The 23367-nt window shown below is 41.9% G+C and overlaps 1 protein-coding gene across 18 annotated transcripts in view; it reads left to right on the top strand.

Moving 5' to 3' along the window:
* Nucleotides 1-23367, top strand: part of ANKS1B (ankyrin repeat and sterile alpha motif domain containing 1B) — a 1196591-nt gene that overhangs the window by 1012935 nt on the left and 160289 nt on the right. For 2 of the 18 annotated variants that reach the window (XM_055118600.1, XM_055118597.1), the window contains exon 1: nt 15686-15892. The exons of 14 other annotated variants lie outside the window; for them this stretch is intronic. The gene's annotated coding sequence lies outside the window, so the exon portion shown is untranslated. Of the gene's footprint in view, nt 1-15685; nt 15893-16839; nt 16997-23367 lie in introns of those variants that run through there. 2 more of the 18 variants (XM_055118598.1, XM_055118599.1) reach the window with 2 other exon arrangements.

Below are 23367 nucleotides of genomic sequence, written 5' to 3'. Positions count from 1 at the left end.
CATTCAGCATGACACTCTCCAGATTCATTCATTTATCAGCTAATTTTTTGACTTAATCTTTTCTAATGGTCTCATGGTATTCCATTATGGATATGTACCATAGCTTCTTTATCCAGTCATCTGTCATTGGATACTGGATTGTTTCCAGATTTTTTTCTATTGTGAATAATGCTGCAGTGAACACAGGAGTGCAGAAGTCTTTTCTACTTTTCTATATCTTTTCTATTGTGTTTTAGGGCCCTTAGGGTATATTCTGAGGAGTGTAATTGCTGGGTCCTGTGGAAGCTTACTTCCTAGTTTTTTTTCTGAGGAGTATCCATTTTGTTTTCCTATAGGGATGGACCAGTAAACATTCTCAACTGCAGGGAATGAAGATCCTTTTTTTTTAACCACATCTACACCAACACTGGTTGTTCTTATGATGAGTGCAAGTCTCTTTGTTGTGAGGTAGTATCTCATTGTTTTAATTTGCAGCTCCCTGATAATTGGTAATATAGAGCACATTTTCATATGCCTTTTGACCATTTGCATTTCTTCTTTGAGGAAGTTTCTATTATCTCTTCTCCCTATTATTTGATGGGGTTGAATGTTTTTCTTGTAAAGTTCTACCAGTGCTTTATGTATCTTGGGTATATACCCTTTAACAGATGAGTGGTGGGAAAATAATTTCTTCCATTCTTTAGGCTGTCTTTGTATATAGGTTTTCATTTCCTTTAAGGGGCTGAAATTTCTTAATTTTTAAGTATTCCCACTTGTTTGTCTTTGCTTCCACTTGCTTGGTCAGTGGCGTTTCATCTTGAATAACACTTCTAGCTCCACTGCCATGGACTGTTCTGCCTATGTTTTTCTATATGTATGTTATAGATTCAGGTTGATATTGAGGTCTTTAATGTATTTAATTTGATTGTTATGTGTTTTATGAACTGGAGCAATAGCACAACGGGTAGGGTATTTGCCTTACACATGGCCAACCCGGGTTAGATTCCTCCATCCCTCTTGGAGAGCCTGGCAAGCTACCTAGAGTATCCTGCCCACATGGCAGAGCCTGGCAAGCTCCCCATGGCGTATTCGATATGCCAAAAACAGTAACAAAAAGTCTCACAATGGAGATGTTACTGGTGCCCGCTCGAGCAAATCAATGAACAACAGGATGACAGTGCTACAGTGCTACAGACAGTGTTATGTGTTGTACACGGCATTAGAAAGAAGTCTGAGGGGTTTTATTTTTTTGCATGTTGCCAACCAGTTTTCCCAGCACCACTTGTGGAAGAGGAATTCTTTACTCCACTTCATGTCTTTTGTTCCTTTATTAAATATTAATTGACTATGAACCTGTGAGTCTATCTCTGGATTTTCAATCCAACTCCATTGATCAGATGGTCTGTGTTTATTCTAGTACCATAATGCTTTAATTAAAGCTGCTTTGTAGTACATTTGAAGTTGAGAAAAGTGATGCCTCCCATCTTCTTTTACCCAAGAATTGTGTTTGCTATTCAAAATACATATGAATTTTGTAAGTGTTTGATCCATTTCTTTGGAAAATGTCATTAGTATCCTTAGAGAAACTGCATTGAATCTGTATAATGTTTTGGGGAGTGTTGTTATTTTGATGATGTTATTCTACCAATCCATAAGTGAAGGATGTGTTTCCATTTCCTCTTTTCCTTTTCTATTGCTTTAAGTAATGTTTTGTAGTCTTCATTGTATAGGTCTTTCACCTCTTTGGTTACACTGATTCCTAGTTATTTGATTTTATGAGAAACAATTGTGAATGGGATGGTCTTTTTTTAAATACCCCTTTCTTGTATTTCAGTATTTTCATATAGGAAAACCATGGACTTTTGTGTGCTCATTTTCTAGACTGACACTTTAATATGCTTATAGGGGCTTTTTGTGGTCTTTAGAGTTTTCTACATATAGTATCAGGTCATCTGCAAATAGTGAGTGCTCACTTTTTCCTTTTTTATCTGAATGCCCTTGATATCATTTTCTTGACTAATTGCTATGAAAACAACTAACAGTATTATGTTAAATAGAAGTGATGAGGTTGAGCAACCATGTCTTGTACGTGATCTTAGGAGGAAATATTTTAATCTTTCTCCCATTGAATGTAATCTTTGCTGTGCGCTTGTGGTAAATGGCTTTGACTATGTTGAGGAAAGTTCCTTCAATTTTCATTTTATTGAGAGTGTTTACGTGAATGGGTGCTGAATCTTGTTGAATGTTTTCTCTGAATCTGTTAATGTAATTATATGATTTTTACTTTCTCTCATATTGTAGGGTGTATTACATTGATTAACTTACATATGTTAAACCATCCTTGTATCCCCAGGATAAATCCCACTTGGTCACAGTTTATGATCTTTTTGATTAATTTTAGATTCTATTTGCTAGTATTTTATTGAGGATTTTTGGATGTATGTTCATCAAGAATATCAGTCTGTAATTCTCTTGTTTTGTGATATCTCTGTTTGCTGTTAGTATCAGGGTAATGTTTGCTTCATAGAAACTGGGAGTTTTCTGTTTCTTAGAATTTCTGAAAGAGCCTGATAAGGATTGGCAGTAGGTCTTTTTTAAAGGTATGAAAGAACTCACTATTGAATCCATCTGGTCCTGGGCTTTTGTTTTGGGAAATACTCTTAATGGCCATTTCAATTTTCTCAAAAATAGGTCTATTTGGGTCTTCCATATCTTCTTGGTTCAGCCTTAGTAGTTTGTAGGTGTATAAAAATCTATCCATTTCTTCTAGGTTCTCTTGTTTTGTGGCACACGGATTTTCAAAGTAATCTATGATGTTCCTTTGAATTTCTGTGGTATCTGTCATAACATTTCCCCTTTCATTTCTGATTCAGTTTATTACTATTCTCTCTTTGTGAGTCGCGCTAATGGTTTGTTTATCTATCTTGTTTATTTTTTCTAAGAACCAGCTCTTGGTTTCATTAATATTTTGGATATCTTTTTGGATTCCAATTATGAATTTATACTCTGTTTTTTCTTTATTTCCTCTGATTGCAGGTATTTTAAAGCTTTTCTTTCTTATACATTTAATTATGTTCTTGACAATTTCTTAACTAACACCAAACCAGATTTAGTTACAGTTTTTAAGAATTCATAGAGCAACCCCCTTGGTATAGAAGCCCTATATTTTTATTGTACCTCTTTGCATAAATAAAAATTACCTTGTTTTGTTCCCCCACCAAATTTTTCCTCTCCTGTGTTTTTATTTTCCACATTTAAATTCTGGAGTTACTCTTATTTTTTTGCTTTTTGGGTCACACCTGGCAGTGCACACGGGTTACTCCTGGCTCTGCGGTCAGGAATTACTTCTGGCGGTGCTCAGGGGACCATATGGGATCCTGGGAATCAAACCCAGGTCGGCCGCCCGCATGTAAGGCAAATGCCCTACCCGCTGTGCTATCACCCCAGACCCATGAAGTTACTCTTATTGATGACTTTTGTCTCACCCTCACCCTCCATTTACTCAACAAATCATTGAACAGCTACACCTTTATCTATCTGAATCCTCTTTATCCATACCCACTCCCCTTACTTCAGTCCTTAATTAGTTTTTTTTCTGGATTTCTGCCATAGCTCCCAAAGCAATTTTTATATCATAAGGTGGCTCTTAGAATTAAATGAGATAATAAATCTTATGTCTGTTAGCATAATATGGTCCCTGGCTCCCAGAGAGTGAAATAAATGGTACCTAGACAAAAGCTTCAAAACGTTCTCACTCAATGTAAGAAGACTTTTGTAGTAGCAAAAATTTTAAAGAGAATATAGGCTTTCTTAGGTACTAATGAGCTTCCTACCATTGGAAGAGTGAAAGTCTTGGTTGAGTGATCCACTAGAAGTTGTTGATGGCATTCAAACATCAGATGAGAGGTTGGAATAAAGTATGTCTAAGTTTTCATCTGAGTAAGTCAGGATACTTTCAGTTAAAGTGTCAGAATCCCACCTAAAAATGGCTAAGGAGCCATTTTGGTTGACAGGAGAGAGAAAATCCAGGGCTTTCAGGCAGAATTGTCTCTAGAGCCTCTAAAGACAACAATGGAATCCTTCAGTGTCACACCGTATCTCTGTTTTGCTTTCCTCCACCCTGGCTCCATCCTGGGCAGATGCATTTTGTAAAATGACCCTCCAAAGCTCCAGCTATTCAGCTTAGCACACTGACAATATGAGTATCACCCACTTAGAAACCTAAGTGAAAAGAGCAGTTCTTTTGAGTTGTTACTACCTCTTCTTGAAAGAACCACTGTGGTCATGGGACTAAATCCTCTGATTGCTCAGTGAACCATGGTTTCTTTCCATGGTCAACTTTTGTGGAATTTTCTAGAATTTTATGGCAAGGGCAAGAAACATGGGGGTCCTCAATGGAAAAATCTGATTCTCAGTAACAGAAATAGAGCAACTTGGTGTTGAGCAAGAAAAATCAGAGGATATCAAGTACACTTTCCTGTCCTGAGCTTTAATTATTCCAACCCAAACTTCTTAATATTTATTATGAAATCCTTTGTTCCTTTAGTTTATTCCAACAGCATTATATATTAATGCAAACCTAATAATACCTATGCTTGCCATCAAATAATAGACATTCTTGTTCAATCCTGTGAAGAAAAAAATTGTTTTATGAATCATCAGTACAAAAGTGGAGTAAAGTTAACTGTCTACTTCCAAGTTCATGGGTTCTTTCTTACTTATACAGCTGATAAGGAGTTACTACAGGAAAGAGCTTTATTATCTATTTGATAGTATGAGGATCCCTTGATTTTGAAGACTGGATATAAATTTATACTAGGATAAGCTCAATTGTCTGGTAAATTGGACTCTAGGTATTAGACTAGATTTTTGCATGCAGCACCCAATTAATCTTTAAACAAAAATCCTTAATAATTATGCCTGATTTACAGATGAAGAAACCAAAGTGCAGCAGTTTTGAACAACTTGTTCAATATCTGTCACTAGTAAATAACAGAACCAGTTTTAAGCCCCAGCCATAGCTTACACCTTTTTTTTTGGTATATTATACTACCCCCTCTAAGATTCTAACTGTAATACGCAGTCAACCATATTTTTCTGAAGCAAAAAAATCTGATCTCATGGCCTGATTTGTTTGAGGAGTGCTGACTTAGGAAATCTGGAATAGATAGCCACTTAATGACACCTAGATCAGGGTATTTGGAGCATCCTACTTTCACTGCTAACCTTGAAAGTTACTGCAAATGTTAAGCACAGCTGCTCTGTTGGCCAAAGGTGTTAGAAAGATGAGGTACTTAACATCTGTGCAGTGTGGCTGAAACTGATTCTCAGAGGATGGCTATAAGCTACGACTACAAGTGAACATCTTATCTCTGGCTCAGTGGAGTTGTACACAACTCAGGCCTTGAATGTAGTTAAAATCCAAAAGAAGTCCCCAGGCCTCAATTCAGAGACTTCCTGGCAGATGGGCCCCTGTGTTTACATTCATTCCCCTTGGATTACAAGCCTGCTTGCCTTCAGGAAAGAGTGTTAAGTCCCTGCTGCTCACTCTGTGATATGTCAGCTTGGTAATCAGGTCTGTAAATATGTCCAGTGGCTAGAAGTTTGTAAATTGTCCTAAATTTGCTACCCAAGTAAAGGAATTTTCCAGAGAAGAAATATGATCCTTCAGTGAAAATGATAAAATCTAGGAGCAATGGAAGTCCAACTCTGCCTTATTTATTTGATTAGTGACAAGTTGATAATAATCATAAGTAAAATAAAAATAATAGCCAAGCAGCACAAATGCTGGCCAACTTCGACCACGAGTGTGGAAAGGTCGGACTGCAGCTGAATCTCACCAAAACAATATTCATGAAAAACGAACTAGTCCCTGATGTTCCATTTGTTCTCAATGGAACAGACATCTCTGAATGCAACAGCTATGTGTACCTGGGTCGAGAACTCAACATGAGGAACGACTTGGTGCCAGAACTGCACAGGAGGAAGAGAGCAGCATGGAAAGCCTTCAAGAGTGTTAATGAAGTTGTTAAGAGGACAAAGAACCTCCAGCTCTAGGCACATCTTTTCAACGTTCTTCCTGCACTAACATATGCCCCAGAGACCTGGGCCCTACGAAAACAGGATGAGAATGCTATTCAGGTATCCCAAAGAGGAATCAAAAGAGCAGTGCTTAGAATATCACATTTCACTCAAGTGAGAGAAGGAATTTGGAGTACCGACCTCCATCAATGATCAAGAATCAGGGACGCTGTCTGGTTTGTCAAGGCGTTTGAAAATCAGATGGGCTGGACATGTAATGCGATTTAGAGATGACCACTGGACTAGAGCTGCTACCGACTAGATTCCATGAGACGTCAAAAGACCACGTGGCCGCCCACCTCCAAGAATGTCAGACTTCTTCATCAAAACCCTGAATGAACAGTTTGAGGTTCTTCATGTTCCTGGAGCGAGCAGATATCATTGGGCTACAGTAGCACGTGACAGGGACGAATGGAGACGTTACTGGCGCCCGTTCGAGCAAATCGAAGATCAGTGGGATGACATATTATACAATAATAATAAAAAATAAGAGTAGAAATAATGATAATAAGTCCTGACCACAAGGGAGAATCATATTGCTTCTAGAATAGACATTCACTTCCAATAACCAGATACCCACTATTTGCTCCTCAAGGAACTAGATTATATTTTTCCTCTATGCAAATATTCTCTTTCACCCTCATTTCCTGTGTCCTCTCTCTACTCATACCAACTTTAGGAGGGTGAGCAAAAAACTGTGGGCAAAAGTCTAAGCTCCCCTGTCTATCTCTCCTGCTTTACTATCATTATACATCCTTATTTTGCAGTGCTTCTATCTCTATAATAATTTCATTTTGAAATAGCTTTCTATTAGAAACCTGTTTGTGGGATTGAAAAATATTTACTTGGGGCTGATGTTTTCCAAAACTTTTTCTATCCTACTCAGAGGGTCATGTTGCATCCCATGGTGTAGAATGGAAACTGTGGACATGACCCAGAGTTCTGACCTCAAACCCTTCTCATAATTCTACATTTGGATCGACTTGGCAGTCCTTTTCCAGCCTTCCAGTCACCAGAAATCAGCTGACAGCAAGTCTGTATCTCTTGCCCTCACCTCTTCTGAGCTCCAAATTTATATTCTCTGTATTCTTCATGAGTCTATCTTGGAGAGCAACTGAAAATCCAACACATCCCACATGTGCTTCACTTATTCAACAAGTACTTACCTAATTCTTGTTTGGAGTTGAGTTGAGCATAAACAGAGGATCACATGACCAGGATGCCTGAACACTTCATTGGAACTATGGGGGGAGACCCATAGTTAAGTAAATAACTACAAAAGTATGATAACTGCTCTAGTGGGGGAAGCAGGGTTAGTGTGAGCCAAAGGATTTTGTCTAGAGTAGTGTAGTCAAAGGGTACATTACTATTTTCCTAAGTTACATGTTAGTTTAAATCCATAATGATTGCTGGTTACCCAACAAAACTGTCACACAAAATGAGAGTTCATCTCTAATTTAACTTACTGTCCCTCAGCACCCAGCTCAATGACTAACATCATGCACATTCAAGAAATTTTGGTATAATAAATAGAAAAACACTCTTATATACTCATATACACTCTTATTCCGCTACCTTTGGAAAAAAATCACTGATTAGGTTTAAAGTATCATAGGGTCGCTCTTTTTAATGAATATACTCATACACAAATGTACATAATTTTACTTTAATTTTTTCAGTTCCAACAACACACCTACCACTGACCCTAAATTAGCAAAGCTTTTATGTTATCAGAAGATTCTCACTCCTACTTCATTACCTTTCATTTTTCTTTTTTTCTTTTGTACCATACAGGCCTGGAGTGATAGCACAGTGGGTAGGGCATTTGCCTTGCACGCAGCCGACCCAGGTTCGATTCCTCTGCCCCTCTCAGAGAGCCCGACAAGCTACTGAGAGTATCTCACCCGCACGGTAGAGCCTGGCAAGCTACCCGTGGTGTATTGGATATGCCAAAAACAGTAATAACAAGTCCCACAATGGAGACGTTACTTGTGCTCACTCAAGCAAATTGATGAGCAATGGGATGATAGTAATACAGTAATAAATATAGTACCACACAGTGGTTCTCACAGCACATTCCTGGTTCTGTGCTCAGGGGTCACTTCTGGTGGTGCTCAGAGGACCATATATACAGTGGGCTGGGGGAAAGGGAGGCGGATGCAAAGCAAGTGTCTTATCTCAGTCATTCCTCCAGTTCTCTCATTAAGTTTTTTTTTAATTTTTTAATATTTTTAATTAGTGAGTCACCGTGAGGGTACAGTTACAAATTTACCCATTTTCATGCTTGTGTTTCCGTCATACAATGTTCGAGAAACCAGCCCTCCACTAGTGTCCATTCTCCACCACCAATGAACCCAGAATCCCTCCCACCCTCCAATCCCATCCCCCAACCCACCCTATACCCCCCTGCCTCTGTGGCAGGGTATTCCATGTTCCTGCTTCTGATTACCCAGAGTCCACCTCCCTCCACCTACCTCACTCCTTGCCACCACTCACCCCCACGTCTTCTGAGATTTCTGTCTTTAAGTTTTATATAATTTTGAATGACAGGCCAGTTTCTAGAAGTGGTTTTTTTTTCAGTACAAGGTCATTTTTCAGTGCAAGGGTCATTTCTGGTAATGCTGTGAGGTGGAGGGAAAGGCAGCTGGGTCTGGCTATGCTAGACCCCAGTGGGGCTGGGGAGAGTGAGATGCCCGTCACACCTCCAGTAAGGTGCAAGGGCCTTGCAGGCTGTAGATTCAACTCAGGCCAGCACGTGGGCATATGCTCTAGCACTTGAGCTGTCTCCCTGACCCCCATGTCTGATTTTGATATATGTTGTAAGAGGTATATATATATATATATATATATATATATACATATATATAACAAATACCCCAGACAAACTTAAAGCTGGAGCCTGTAGCATACTAAAATGATAATAATAATTGTAGAATTATATGGAATACTAAGATTGAACAAGAGATCTCTTGCTTTAATTCTATACATAAAATTCTTCAACAACCTCTGGAAACAGTTCTTTTAAGTATTTAATTCTCATTGACTTAAGACCAAATGTCATAAACAAATTTGTATTACATCATGGAATTCTATGGTGGATGCAGGAAAATTAATTATCTTGGTTTTCAGGTACTGAATCTCTTTTATTGAAAGAAGAGTGACTGCCTTTATATTTATTGTCATCCTAATCCAGGAAATTGTCCTCATAGTTAATTTGCATAAATCTCCCACCTAGCTCTAGATAGAATATTCATCCCTATGACATTTTTTTTCTCTTTTTGTGTTTGGGTCACACCCAGCGATGCTCAAGACTTTCTCCTGGCTCTGCATTCAGGGGTCACTCCTGGCAGAGCTTGAGGGACCATGTGGGATCCAGAAATCAAACTCTGGTGAAAAACTCTGGCCTGTGGGTATTTTTTTCCTCAAATTTGCTAAAACATTAAATCTCTGACTCATTAGGATTATTATCACTGAAAGTAATATGTATTTCTATTTTTTTCCTTCTTCATTTTATTTTGCGAAAGGATCATGATTTACAAAGTTGTTCATAGTTGAATTTTAAGCATAGTTCCATCACCAATCCCACTACCACATTCATCTTCTCTCCACCAGTGTTCCCAGGCTCTCTCTCACCCTTACCTTTCCCCCATTCTGCCATCTCAACAGGCACTTTTTAAAGTTTATTTAAGTCTTGGTTTCATGATTTCAGTGTTTTTAACTCTGCATTTTGGCTATCTTAGCTTTATCATTCCTTAACACCACAGTTGTATATTGACCCTTGGCCCTCATTTTGTGATTCTTGACATTTTTATCAAAGCAAATACAGAGTGATGTGAATGTGAAAAGATTTTGACAAAGATTTGTATAAAGCCTTTTAGCTGACATTTTTTGAATGCTGATAATGTGTCAGATGGTACAGTTAATGCTTAACAAAAATATATGTTAGTTCTCAACCCTCTGAGATTCTCTATTTTTGTGATTTGTATACATTTTATTTTCATAAAGTAGTTCACAATAGTTTCATTGCAGATAATATTCAAACATCCACCCAACCAGCAAGCATCTTCCCACCACAATAAGAGGGAAATGTGTAAAGGTTGTTGATTTTATTCTAGGGCCCTTTAAGCCTGTTTATAAGAGAATACAAGCAAGTATGTTAAAACAAAACACATATATGCTGCTTTAGGTACATCAGTGGGCTAGAGGATAAGATGTTGCATGTCCACATTTGCTCCAGAAAAAACTGTGTCACTCTCTCCTGGAGCTTTGTTTTATAGTCTCTGGATCTTGGCCACTGATGAGATTACATGGCACAGGGAGAGTGGGGGGGGGGGCAGTTTGTGGGTGTGACTGCCAAGCTACTGGAAAATGGGGGATCTGGATAATGGAGGTCCAGTCCAAATTGGAGCAGGCTTGGAGATCTCAGCCACAGGTCCCACATACTTGAGTTCTTCTGTTGGTTCCTTCATGCATGAGGCTCATCCGAGCATGTGGAGAGTGGCCTTGAGCATGGCTGAGGCTGGATTCTGGAGGTTTTCAGCTAGCGGGGTTCTGCTTGGGGTGGGGAGGGAAACTCAACCCACCCCTCTTCTGAGCTTCTCTAAACAGAACAAAAAGTGATATCTACTCAATAATTTCTTTTTTTTAATTTTTTTTCTATAAATTAGTTCACAATATTTGATTGCATTTAATATTCAGACACCAATCCCACCACCATTACACCTTCCCACCACCATATTTCGGATGCTTCCATCCTGAACCCCAATCCCTGCCCCAAAGCAGAACCAAAATAATATACTTTCTATTGTTTGCTATAGGGCTGAAGTGATAGCACAGCAGTAGGGCATTCGCCTTTCACACGGCTGACCCGTGTTCGATTCCTCTGCCCCTCTTGGAGAGCCTGGCAAGCTACCGAGAGTATCTCGCCCGCACAGCAGAGCCTGGAAAGCTACCCGTGGCATATTCGATATGCCAAAAAACAGTAACAATAAGTCTCACAATGAGAGACATTATTGGTGCCCACTTGAGCAAATTGATGAGCAACTGGATGACAGTGTCAGTGACAGTGTTTGTTATGAAAATTCACTGAAAATGCTACTAGTAAGTATCCTTAGAGGAAAGAGTGTGAAGATTGTTTTTTATCTTCATTAGGGTCATTAAGCCCTTCTATAAGAGATCACTAACATGTTGTTAAAGATTGAGCCTTGTCTGCTTTTATATATATGTCTGTAAAAAAAAAATTTCTCTAGGATTGGTTGCCTCCTATTTTGAACCCCATCAAATGTGGTGCGGTACTTTTGAAGTATGGGTAGAATGTGTCCTATGAAGTGAAGTCCAGGAATAGGTTCACTCATGGGTGAGGCTTGGCAGAGCATGTGGACAGCAGCCATGAGCATGGCTGAGGTTGAGTTCTGGAGGATTTGGGCTGCTGGGGCTAGGTCCTTTGGGGTGGGGAGGGCTCTCACCTGCCCCCCTCTGGGGTGCCCTGAGTGAAACAGCCCAGCGCAGGGTCCAGCGGCATGGTTATGCCAAGCATCCTCCAGAAGAGAAGGACATGCAATCTGGATGGTGGCTGCTAATGGGATTATCAGGTGCCAGCCAGGGGTGGCTTATGGTCGTGACTGCTGAGTTGCGGGAGACGGGGGTGGGGAGGGGAGGGGGCAGCGATACAGGGAGAGGATCTCCATTCCTGGTCCCATTGAACCCAGAGTTCTCAGTCTCAAAGTCCCAGATACGTGGGTTTTCTGGGGATTCACTCATGGTGAGGCTCGGCCTGAGCATGTGGGGAGCGACTGTGAGCATGGCGGCGGTTGAGTTCTGGAGGTTTGTAGCTGCTGGGGCTGCGTCCTTTGAGGCAGGGAAGGGTCTCACCCATGCCCCTCAGGGTCGCCTCACTACTCAACAATTTCATCCAAGGCATTGGCCTATGTGACTGTGAGGTCAAGTCTGAAATTCATAGGAAACACCATCAAAAAGGCAGGCTGGGAAGGAGAGGAAACCTCACATGTCTTATAAAAGAAATTTTAAGTACCCAAAAGATGAAATGAGTTCATCTATGGAAATCTCCCCACTTAAAGGCACTGATTATGAACATTAGTCTCATCTATAAAAGTACCCTTCCAGTAACACCTAGTTTGAATAAGTTATGGGAACTAAGGGCTGGAGCGATAGCACAAGCGGGAGGGCGTTCGCCTTTCACGCAGTCAACCCGTGTTCGATTCCTCCGCCCCTCTCGGAGAGCCCGACAAGCTACTGAGAGCATCAAGCCCGCATGGCAGAGCCTGGCAAGCTACCCATGGCGTATTGGATATGCCAAAAACAGTAACAATAAGTCTCACAATGAGAGACGTTACTGGTGCCTGCTTGAACAAATCAATGAGCAATGGGATGACAGTGACATGGGAACTAGGAAAAGTTGGCTCATAAAAAGATTAGAACACAGGGGTAATCTCATTTTCCCCTCATTCTGCTTTTGTGAAGTAAAAGTTTTCATTATCATCATATAAACCTTACAAATTCATATCATGATAATGAAGTAAGGCTCATAATAATGAGGTTAGGCTCAAAAAAAGTCAAGAAACTCAAAATCACAAAACTACTCAATGAAAAGTCATTAGTTGAACACATAGGACTAATTACATGGTTCAGAACTTAATATATAATATTATCTCCAAACAAATGAATCATTGTCATCCTCTACCTCTAAATATATGTAAAGAAAACTTTTATTGAGGTTTATATTTCTCTTAGAAAGGTCACCACCATGTCTTAAACTTTGTTTGATTATAATATTAGCAGGTTCTGGTTAATTTTTAATGCAAGGGAAGAATATAATTGAAGGACCCTAAGTGTTAATCCTTTCTGATATAAAATCGCCATTTTCAAAAAGCAGTTGATTGTAATGGGTTGCTTATGATGATCTATACTAGAATGAATGTCTTTCATTTCATAGTATTATAGAGAGGTTGAAAATTGGTACTCTATAGGTTTTTTTACAACTATTTTATCTATCAAGCAAAATATACTGCTGAAAAATAATATGTAGATATTTTCCCAGTAAAAGAAACTGAAACTGGTGTTACTTGTATTTTAATAGCATACCTTGGAATTTGAGCTTTTTGGCAAAAATTGAAACAACTTAAAGGAAAAACAATGGCTGTGGAATATTCTGCAGTACCACAGTATCACGGTGACTTTCTGAACAAGCAACAAGAGTTTGTGGTTTTGCTCCTGCCTCTGATCAGGCTATAGCCTTGAGCAGGTGTCTATATCTCTCTAGGCAGCAATTTCCTTTTCCAGAATATGAAAGCTTCAGAGTATAAATCTCATATCCTTTATGCTGTTTTAGCACATTAAAAAAACCTAAATTTCCTAATAAAAGACCTATTTTATTACTAGTCAGTAAAAAGTCATTCTTCTGCCAGTTATTCCATTTTTATCCCAATCCATAGGAGATTACACTGATAATACTCTAGTTTTAATGCATTTACCTGAAGGTTAGCACAAAGTTTCATTACTGCCATGCTGACGTTGATTTATAGAACTCTAGTGTTGCAGAAAGCAGGGAGTGGGGTTAGGGGTGGAGAGTAAACAAAGGTTAAAGGTTCTCCCAAGTGGTGTTCAGAATATCCATGAGATATTTGGCTAACTGGGCTCTATGGTTTAGTTCTTGGGCCCAAGAATGCATTGCTACTTGGGCCCTGCAGTGCCAGGGACCAGCAGGGATCATTCAGTGGTGCCCCAGGGGCCATGTGGTACCAGGTATCACACCAGAATTGATTACAGAAAAAGCATGTTCTGTAACCTTTGCATTATCTTCCCACATGAGAATTCTAGTACTTAATGTTTTCATTGAACATGCCAAGCAGGGTAGCAGTGAGGTACCATGGACAGCAACCTTCCTCCCCAGTGCCCTTTCAGGAAGTTTTCATGGTCAACTACAAATGCTGAACTCAGGTTCCCACATTCTCCAGAGGTAGCACAGACACAGGCTGACCTACAGACCCCAGATGAGCATAGTGTGGAGGACTCCGTGCAAAAATGATAACGTTCCTCTTTTCCAGGGAATCTGGAATTTGTGACTAACAAATCACATCTTTTTGAGATAGCTTAATATTGTTGTCATAAACTATCCCCAGAAGAGATTGGTACCCATGGAAATGTCATTCTTAAATCATTCTTGTAACTGGCGAACTAAAAAGACATCTATCCCATCTCAAACCACAGATGTTTGGATTGCATAGTGAAAAAATTAAATAAAACAGCCTGACCTCCAAATCCTTGGGCTGGTCCCATAAGACAGAACTGTGTAAATGAATCCCATAGTCAAATAGTGGGTGATGTTGGTCTGTTTAGTTTTGCATTTGTGCAAGGTGAAGTTCTAAGAGTCTTAGCAACTCTTTAGTAAATGATAAATAGTTTTCTCGTGGTTAAATGCTCACAGTGTGAGCAGGTGTCCCTTGGGGATCAATACAGTTTTTAACCTGAACTTTAACCAATGCAGACATTGACTTGAGAAGGAACAAAATATTGGATGCATATTCAATATAGTCAATGAGTATTTTGTTGCTTGCGGTAGTGAATGCCCCAGAACTACTATCTGCAAATATCACTAAGCCTTTTCCCCCTAGACATCTGTAAGGTGAGGATAATAGGAGCTATCACTGTAGACTTGTGAGAATTAAACAAGATAATTCCCAGATGCCTGGTAAGTCATAAGTGCTCAGTGAATGTTACCTATTTCAAGACACCCCCCAAAAATTGTATGTTACTATTTTAGTGCCCAACATTTTTGCAATTGATCAAAATCTGTGTTTTCTTTGATTTTAAGGCACTAGGAGTATCTATTGAAATTTAGAAAATGAATGTACCTGAACAATGGGGGGATGATTAGTACCGCTTGGAATACATCATAATGTTATACATTTCCTTACTTTTTCTTACAGCAGTTCATCCCAATTTATTTTTCAAAGACTTCTTGAGTGCTGAGGAAATCTGCAGTTCTTATCCTAGAAAAAGTGGGCAACTCACATTTTAGAATGAACCTTGAAACACCCAAGGACCAAACTGCGTGGGTTGCAGATATGGCCATTGCCACACGTTCCTGTTGCTTGTGACAAAGTAAAACTGTTGTTAATGAGAGAAAAGCCTTGACCTTTAAGGTCAGATGTGTTTCCTTGTATTGGCATGCCTTGCAACAGAAACCTATGCCCAAGTACATTTCTACAACTGTTGCTACTCGCTCAGTGATAACTTTGGAAGAAACCGCGCGTGGGGCCGGAGGGGCGTTTGAACCGGATCAAAAGCCCATTCCAGAGTCCAACGTTGAGCCCACACATTTGGAGGGACGGGTAAGAGGGTCGCTCGTGCTCCTCTGGAGACCAGCTGGAACGCTTGTCGCTCGGGATGGAGCCACGGTCCCCGCCAGGGGAGGACGATAGTGGCTTCCCCCACCCCCCACCTGCGTGCTGAACTCGAAACAGTTTGAGTGGGAGGAGGTAGGGGGGGTGGTAATAGATCAGGACCTGCCTGTTCCCCCTCTTCCTCCTCCACCTCCTCCACCTCCTCCTCCTCCTCCTCCTCCTCCGCCTCCGCCGCCGCCGCCGCAGCCGCCTCCTCCTCTCCCCAGCGGCGGCGGCCACGGCAGCCACAGCGGTTGCTGCGGGCGCTGCTGGCGCTGCGGAGCGGGTCACCCGGCGCCGGCGGAGCTGCGGCGGCGGCCTGAGCGCGGGGAGGGGGCGGCGAGCGCCGCGATATCCATAGTAACCCGGGAAGCGCCGGGCGCCCTGCACCCCGCGCCGCTCTCGCGCGCCGGCGGCCGGCGGAGCTCGGGGTAAGCCCTCGGCGCCCGGGGCCGCCGCAGAACAATGGGGAGCCGCGTCGGGGAGGACGGGCGCGTGCGAGGGGGGCGCGCAGCGGGGCGGGCGCGGGGGGCGCGGGGGGCGCGGGGGGCGCGCGCGGGCCCGGACGCCGGCGGGGAGAGCCGGGGCGCTCGGCGGCGCGGCCAGGCTCGGCGCTTCCCGGGCCCCTCGCCGGCGCGCTCTTCCTCGCCGCTCGCCTTGGCCAGGGGCGCCCCGGAAAGATGCTCGGAGCGCGCGGCTAGGGGAGCGGAGGTGCCAGCCCCAGGTCCGCGTCCTCGGGGACCGGGACCCGCCAGCCCGCCCCCCACCCCCAACCCCACCCCCACCCCCGGCTCGGGTGAGTAGCGGCGGGGCCGGCGCGGGCCACGGCTGCCCCCCGCGGGGCCCGGCTCCCGCGCGCCCAGAGGCGGTTTCCAGAAGTGGGGCTGCAGCCGGGGCAGGGGAGAGAGGATGGTTTGGGTTGTTGTTGGGTTTTTTTTTTCTTAATTTTTAAATTTTATTTTAAGAAGCCGGGTGGGGGAGATCCCGGAAGGCTACGGAAAGGTTTGAGGGAGCATTTGTTGCAGCTTAAGCTAGCGGACTGTGCGTTTCTCTGCTCCAACACCCTGTGGGGGTGTATCCCCCCCTACACACACACACAGACACACACACACAGACACACACACACACAGACACACACACACACACACACACACACACACACACACACCCCTTCCCCTCCAGTCGGGTGGGGCGCATTTTCCCCTCTCCACATTTTCCGGATTGCCAAGAGTTTGGACGGGTAGATGCAGATGCCTCTCCCAAGGGTTTGACTTTCCCGAGTAGCTGTTTCACAGAGGTCATCTGTCATCTTATCCACGCGGCCCCGGGTGGTCTCCAGGTGGGCTTTGAACTGCCTCTTCGCGAGTGGCGTGAGGAACAGTCGGCTGCGGGGTGGGCGTTGGGGGTGCCCTCTCTCGGCGTGTGCCTTGGCCGTGGGTGAAGCGGAGGGGGAAGTGAGCACGGACTTTCCATGCTACGCCTTGGCGAGCATCCTCGAGCGGCAGAGACTGCAATTTGCTGCTTCTGAAGGTCAGGTCAGCATTTTCATCGAAATTCCAGTTTCCGTGCTTGTAACTTGGTTGTCATTTTTACTCCAGGCTAAAACTTGCCAGAACCAAATAAGGTCTTGTTTGTATAAGGAGACTGTCACCGCCTGGATCTTGTGTAAATGGGGGGTAGGAGGGGGGGAGGAAACTGGGGGGCTGGAGGGATATTTTCCTCCAAGCCAGCCGGCTACTAACATGAATCTCTCTAAAACAAATGGGCCACTCAGAAAGGCTTTGCGTTTCAGAGATGGGCCGGCCAGGCTGCAGTTTCCATTTCTCTCTCCTCTTGGAGCGGCTGAGATTAGAAATGCTTTAGAAGCGCAGATTGGCGGCTTCTGAACCTTGGGGGTCCCTTAATAGAGTCTGCAACCCTCTATTAGGACACTTGCTGTGCAGACGCTTGCATCTGGAAGGGCAGAATGGAGCATCGAGTGTTGGAATTCAGGTGCAGCCAGAGACTTTCTCTAAGGTTGACACAAGTTAATCGGAGCCTGCAATTCAGTCTTTGCGGGTGGCTTCTCATTGAAATGTGGAGCTGGGAGGAAGGAAGCACAGGCGGTTGCAAAACCCCGGAGGTTCCTGCCAGACCCTGTTCTTTGTACTCTGCAGATGAGTGCAAGCCAGCAGATACTAGTTGTATCTGCACCATGGTGTGCCGGTACTGAGACCCAGTCGGCTCTCATGACCTGCTCAGGCGTTCTTCCGTGGGGAGCAGCTTCCCAGGGCTTCGCTCTGTCCTCTCCATCCTGACTAGCACTTGGTGTGAGGGCAAGGACACGCCTGGGTTCAGAATGGAGAAATGGGCACAAATGAACTTAAAACAGGTGCCTGACACCTGGAGGCTTCGTGATAGTGTTAACAAAATTCCTGTTAACAGACTTTTTTTTTTTAGTTCTAAGTGGAGAAGGGAGAGGCAGTGTTAGAAAAAGTGACAGTCTCTGCACAAGGATGGAACTTGGTCCTGTCGTTGCTCTTTGCTGTGGTGTTACTTGCTGTACTTTGGCACTTTTAGAGGAAGCAATGATTTTTTTTACCTTTTATCAATGACAGCAGAGAGCCAGGTCTCAAGGATAAGAGGCCGTATACTTTTATAGTTCTGCTAAAAAAATACTGAGAGAGCAAGAACAAAGTGTGTTTCCTCTATTTGGAGATCATATCTGTTAAAATGATTTTTAAATATAGATAGGGCATAACACAATGTCTTTAATATGATACTTTGGGATAGATTTTTAAAAAAAAAACTATTTTAGTACATTTCTTTGTCAGTCATTCAAAATGGCCATTGTGGATGTTATTAAGCTAACCATTTGCAGGTTTAACCTAATTTGTGTAGTGTATATTGAATGTCAATACTTGTGTCTATTTATTGCATAAGATAATGGTTGATCTGAAATATTAAGGAATCACTTTAATTAAAATAAGATGTGTGTGAAGTTACTCCGTGTGAAAGGAGTATAAATGAGCAGACCACATGTATAGGAATGGCCTATGCAGTTGTGATGTTCCTCGTTTCTTTTAAATGTTGGCAGATGTTTTCCAGTTGATTACCAAGTCTTTCTCATCGCATCAGTCATCCAGTAAGGGTTCTTGAGTACCATGTGTTTTGAAGCAGGTTTATCCTTTCTCTAAATGGAAAGCAGATATGTTCTCTAAATATTATATTGAAATTAATGCTTTGGCATTGTCGGTGTTTACGGCACTGGCAGAGTCTGTGGAAACACTGGGTAGAGTTTATTGATGTCCCTATTTCTGACCAGATGCTAGTGTCCACATATGTCACAGTAATATCCATCAAGTCAGTTAATGTCCCAGGAGGAATGAACAGTTAGTAAAATTAATTAGGAGGTCTGCATGGCTGAATCATTAATGGTCATCAGTAAAGCATTTGTATTTCCATAAAAATGTTTCATTTTTATACCTTTTGGATTTGTTGCAGGAACTCAGATTTAGTTGGCACTCACAGGTGCCAATACCATTAATCAAACTATAAGGTCTTCCGCAGGCCACCAGTAATTAACAGAAGTGTGAGCAGAAATCCAGTCTTACTAATTGGCCAGTAACAAAGTATAAGTATTTGCCAGTGAATTCAATAGCAAGATATATCAATAATCCTTGGGAAAATTGTTACGTGAATATGTCTTTGAAAGATCGCATTAGCTATTGATGTCTTTACTCTTGTATTAAAATTTGACTTCTTTAAAATGATTGTTTTAAAAGTATGATGCTGTCAATATATTTAGTAATTTGCTTGGGAAAGAACATTTACAGGAGTACATTTATCTTCCCACATAACTGTCAATAATTCATTGTTCCAGAAATCTATTTTTATGTGGATCTAATTTTCATGTAAAAATTAACCTTTTTTTCTAATTCTACTGTGAGATAAAACCATTTTGTGTTCATCTGATTTTTTACTTTCTTCTCATGGAATCATGAGATGGTTTTAAAACATTATGAAGCTGAGTCATTTTTTTTTACCTTTTAAAAATTGAGAGACTAGATTAGCTTGTTTAGTTAAAAATCCAAGGTGAGGGGCTGGAGCGATAGCACAGCGGGTAGGGCGTTTGCCTTGCACGCGGCTGACCCGGGTTCAATTCCCAGCATCCCATATGGTCTCCTGAGCACCGCCAGGGGTAATTCCTGAGTGCAGAGCCAGGAGTGACCCCTGTGCATAGCCGGGTGTGACCCAAAAAGAAAAAAAAAAAAAATCCAAGGTGAAATTTTTTTTCACCCATCCCTCTCAATCCTGATATTTGCAAAGCAGAGACTAGTAGTTTCTGCCTTTGGAATTAGAGGAAAGGCAGAAAGGATCAAAGCAAGTCTTAAACTGGAAGAAGCAGAAATACATCCTCTGCACCCCAGGGATCACTCAATGGCAAAGGCACCTGCTTGCCAACCTGAGACTGTGGGATCCATCCCCATTGCTGCCCACAGGTGCCAGGTGCAAGTCCAGACTCTTGGTGCTGCAATAGAGCAAGATCCCCAGAGCCATCCAGCAGGGTGCCTGCCACCTCCAATGAGCAAGTTGAGCCCCTCAGGCAGGAGCATGACCACCCCCCGAAGAATTGTGGGAGCACCACAACCATGTGTGTGTATGACCTTCCCCCATAACCATGCATGTGTGTGAGCCCTCATCATCACACAGCAACAGCAGCAGAGGAAGGGGATGATGGAAATATGCATCTTCCACCCCTCTCCTACTAAGAGGCTATAGTCAGGAAAATCTCCAGAGTTCTTCCATGCACGACTTTTGCGGACACTTCTGGTGCTTTGAAATCGTTGTGACTAAGCTGAAATTGCTAGCTTCTCAAGATTTCCACACACCTGCATAATCTCTGGGAAAACTACCTTTGCGCTTCTTCTAGAGTCCCAAGTTTCCCTGTCCTCATTCCTCCCCGTCCCTCTCCACCCCTGCGCAGCCGTTTTAGACTTGGAATCAGTGGGAAAGCCAAGCATGTCTCAGTGCCACTGGACCACATTCTTGGAGGGTCTTCTACTCTGTTGCTTTGTAGCTTAGTTTTGTGGCCATTTTAAAATCCAGGCAGGGGCAAGAAAGCATTATGTTTTAGATGATTTAACTGTCCCATCAGTCAAGCGCTTTTCAGCTAGAATAACTTTTTGATAACCCTGAATTTTATGATCCGATTTTCGTTTGCCATCAGGTCTGAGTATGATGTACATGCAGCGGGAAGGAATGCAACAGGTGGAAATTTTGATGCCAGGCAGCATGCGGGAAAGAGTCTCATTTCCCTGTGTTTAGAGGTGGTGGGGGCAATGATAAAGATAATTTGTCATAATCTTTCTAGAAATATAAACTGTAACTGGAAAAAATCCCCTTTTTTCTTCCCGATTTATTTCTCTAGAGAAGACACATAGTTCCCCTGCAGTATCTCTTGACTCTTAGTCCATTTCTTTTTTTCTGCCTTAGCTATCAAACCATGGTAAAAATAATGGGTGGAGACAGTTTGCTTACACTGTAGCTTTTCCTTCAGAATCCAAGGTCTGGCATGAGCTCCTAAATACCTCCCAAGGGTTGGTTGGTACTCCTGATATGAATGATGCTATTTATTTCACCCTACTGGTAGATTAGTCATAAAATCTCATGCCAAAGCAAATTTGGGACAAAGCTTCAAATTAGAAAGATCTCATCCGTCTCAAGTTTCAACAATTTTTACACACTAGTTCTTCCTCCTTTCACCCACCCAAAGCTACTCCACACAGAAACCAAGATGTCTTGGAGGATGGAATTTCTTGACTCACAGAACAAGTCTTCTCACTCCTTTCTCATGACCCCAGGTCACTACTTTTCTCTCCTCATATTCACTGCTCTTTGTTCTTTCAGTATCCGCTTCCTCTTTCATCATTGTCCTTAGTCTCTGCTCCCCTAATACCACCGAAAAGGTCATTCTATGCTTTCCCTTTCTGACATCTTTTTTAGTGAGGCCAGTCAAGACTGATAAAGATGGCACTAGCAATGTGTCCATTATCAAGGGAACTGAAATCTGTGCATGGTGAAGTCCGACAGAGCACACCAGAAACAAAGCCTGAAGGCCCTTGAACATGTCCCAAAGTTCCTTTCAGACTTCCCACAAAAATCTCTACCAGGAAGAACAATCAAGGGTTGTAATTTGTTCATCTACAAATAACTTATGCCTTTTAATTTACTGTTAGTTCAGTGATTATTTCTCATTGTTGATCTGCTAGTGTTTTTGTTAGAGATATACAGAATTTTCACCCAGGGTGGTCTCAATAGACTTTCATGGGCTGATCTTGATATTAATTATTATTTATGCAGTGGCTTAGTTGGAGGATCATGCACACTGAATTCTAAACCATTGTCTTCAAAGACAGCTTTGCAAGCACAACCCTTTTTGTTTCCTCCAGCTTAAAACAATCAGTATTTCTTTAGCTCTTTTCTGTATTAATTAGTGTGCAGGGATCAATCTCAGGGCCTCACAGTTGAAGTACACACTGGACTGCTAACCCCCAAAACAAAAACAAAAACTTTTAGCCAGTGGTAACAATGGAATTATACTAGATTCTACTTTTTTTTTTTTTTTTGCTTTTTGGGTCACACTCGGTGATGCACAGGGGTTACTCCTGACTCTGCACTCAGGAATTACTCCTGGTGGTGCTCAGGGAACCACATGGGATGCTGGGGATCGAACCCGGGTTGGCCGCGTGCAAGGCAAACTCCCTACCCGCTGTGCTATCACTCCAGCCCCCAGATTCTATTCTTAAATATATATAATGCATTAAAAATTTGTTTCTTTGTCTCTAAGAGCAAAAAAAAAATGCAAGAAAGGTGAAATTGTTATTGACATTCAAATAAATCACTCCTTTCTTTGAAAGTTACTATCTGCTTCTCTTAAGTAGTTATTTTCTAGTTAAAAATGATTGTTGAAAATATAAAGATATGGTTTGGAAAACAGAAAGAAATTTGAGAGGTTATAGCAGAAGTCGATTGATATTTTATGAAAATGTTATACAATTTGGGACTCCCCAGTTAAAAATGGGACTATGGTTTACAAATTCTACAAAACTATGATCCTATGAATGCTTTGCTATGACTCCTTCCAGAGCCTGGGAGAATGTAAATCATTTTTAATCAAATGAATGGGCCTAGAAACCTAACTTCTTTGGCTTTACCGTAAATCCACTCCAGGATTGGATTCATTATATCTTTTACTCACATACTTCAATTTTAAATACTTTAGATGGATCTCTTGCTATAAAAGGTACTGCTCTCACACCATTGCCCTTCTTATCACCTCAACTAATCATTTAAATTAATTCATATTGATCATAAAATACTTTCTGTTGTGTAATCATAATTACCAAGCTTATTAACTACAAATGATTAAAATAGACCCATTGTTTCTCAGACTCTGAGTATATCTTCTTCCTTTCTGACTGAGTTCTTTGATTCAAACTTAATAATAATCACCATCAATTGCATTTTTTTCTTTTTTGGTTTTTGAACCACACCTGATAGTGTTCAGGGGATACTCCTGGCTCTGTGCTCAGGTATCACTCCTGGAAGTGCTGAAGGGCCATGTATTACCAAGTCAGGAACCTGGACCCCTTGCATTTGAAGCCTGTTGTCAGCCGTGAGCCCTCTGTCTGCCTGTGGTGTTTCCTTATTACAGGAAAGATTTGTGGTGACTGTATTTTCAGCTTTGTTGTTGTTTTGTTTTGTTTTTGCAATATTTGGAACTGTCTTTCTGTGACTTGTACCATTGAAAAATATTGTGTCTTAGTATAATATTCTTTCATTGTTCTTTCCTCCCCTTGTAATTTCATAATCATTACTCCATGACTTCACCACATTCACTGTTGGTGTGTAGTCTGAAACAGCT

Source organism: Sorex araneus, chromosome 10, assembly GCF_027595985.1.
Source record: "Sorex araneus isolate mSorAra2 chromosome 10, mSorAra2.pri, whole genome shotgun sequence".
Lineage (NCBI taxonomy): Eukaryota > Metazoa > Chordata > Mammalia > Eulipotyphla > Soricidae > Sorex > Sorex araneus.
Note: the sequence above shows the minus strand (reverse complement) of the source record. Positions and strands in the feature narration are given on the sequence as shown.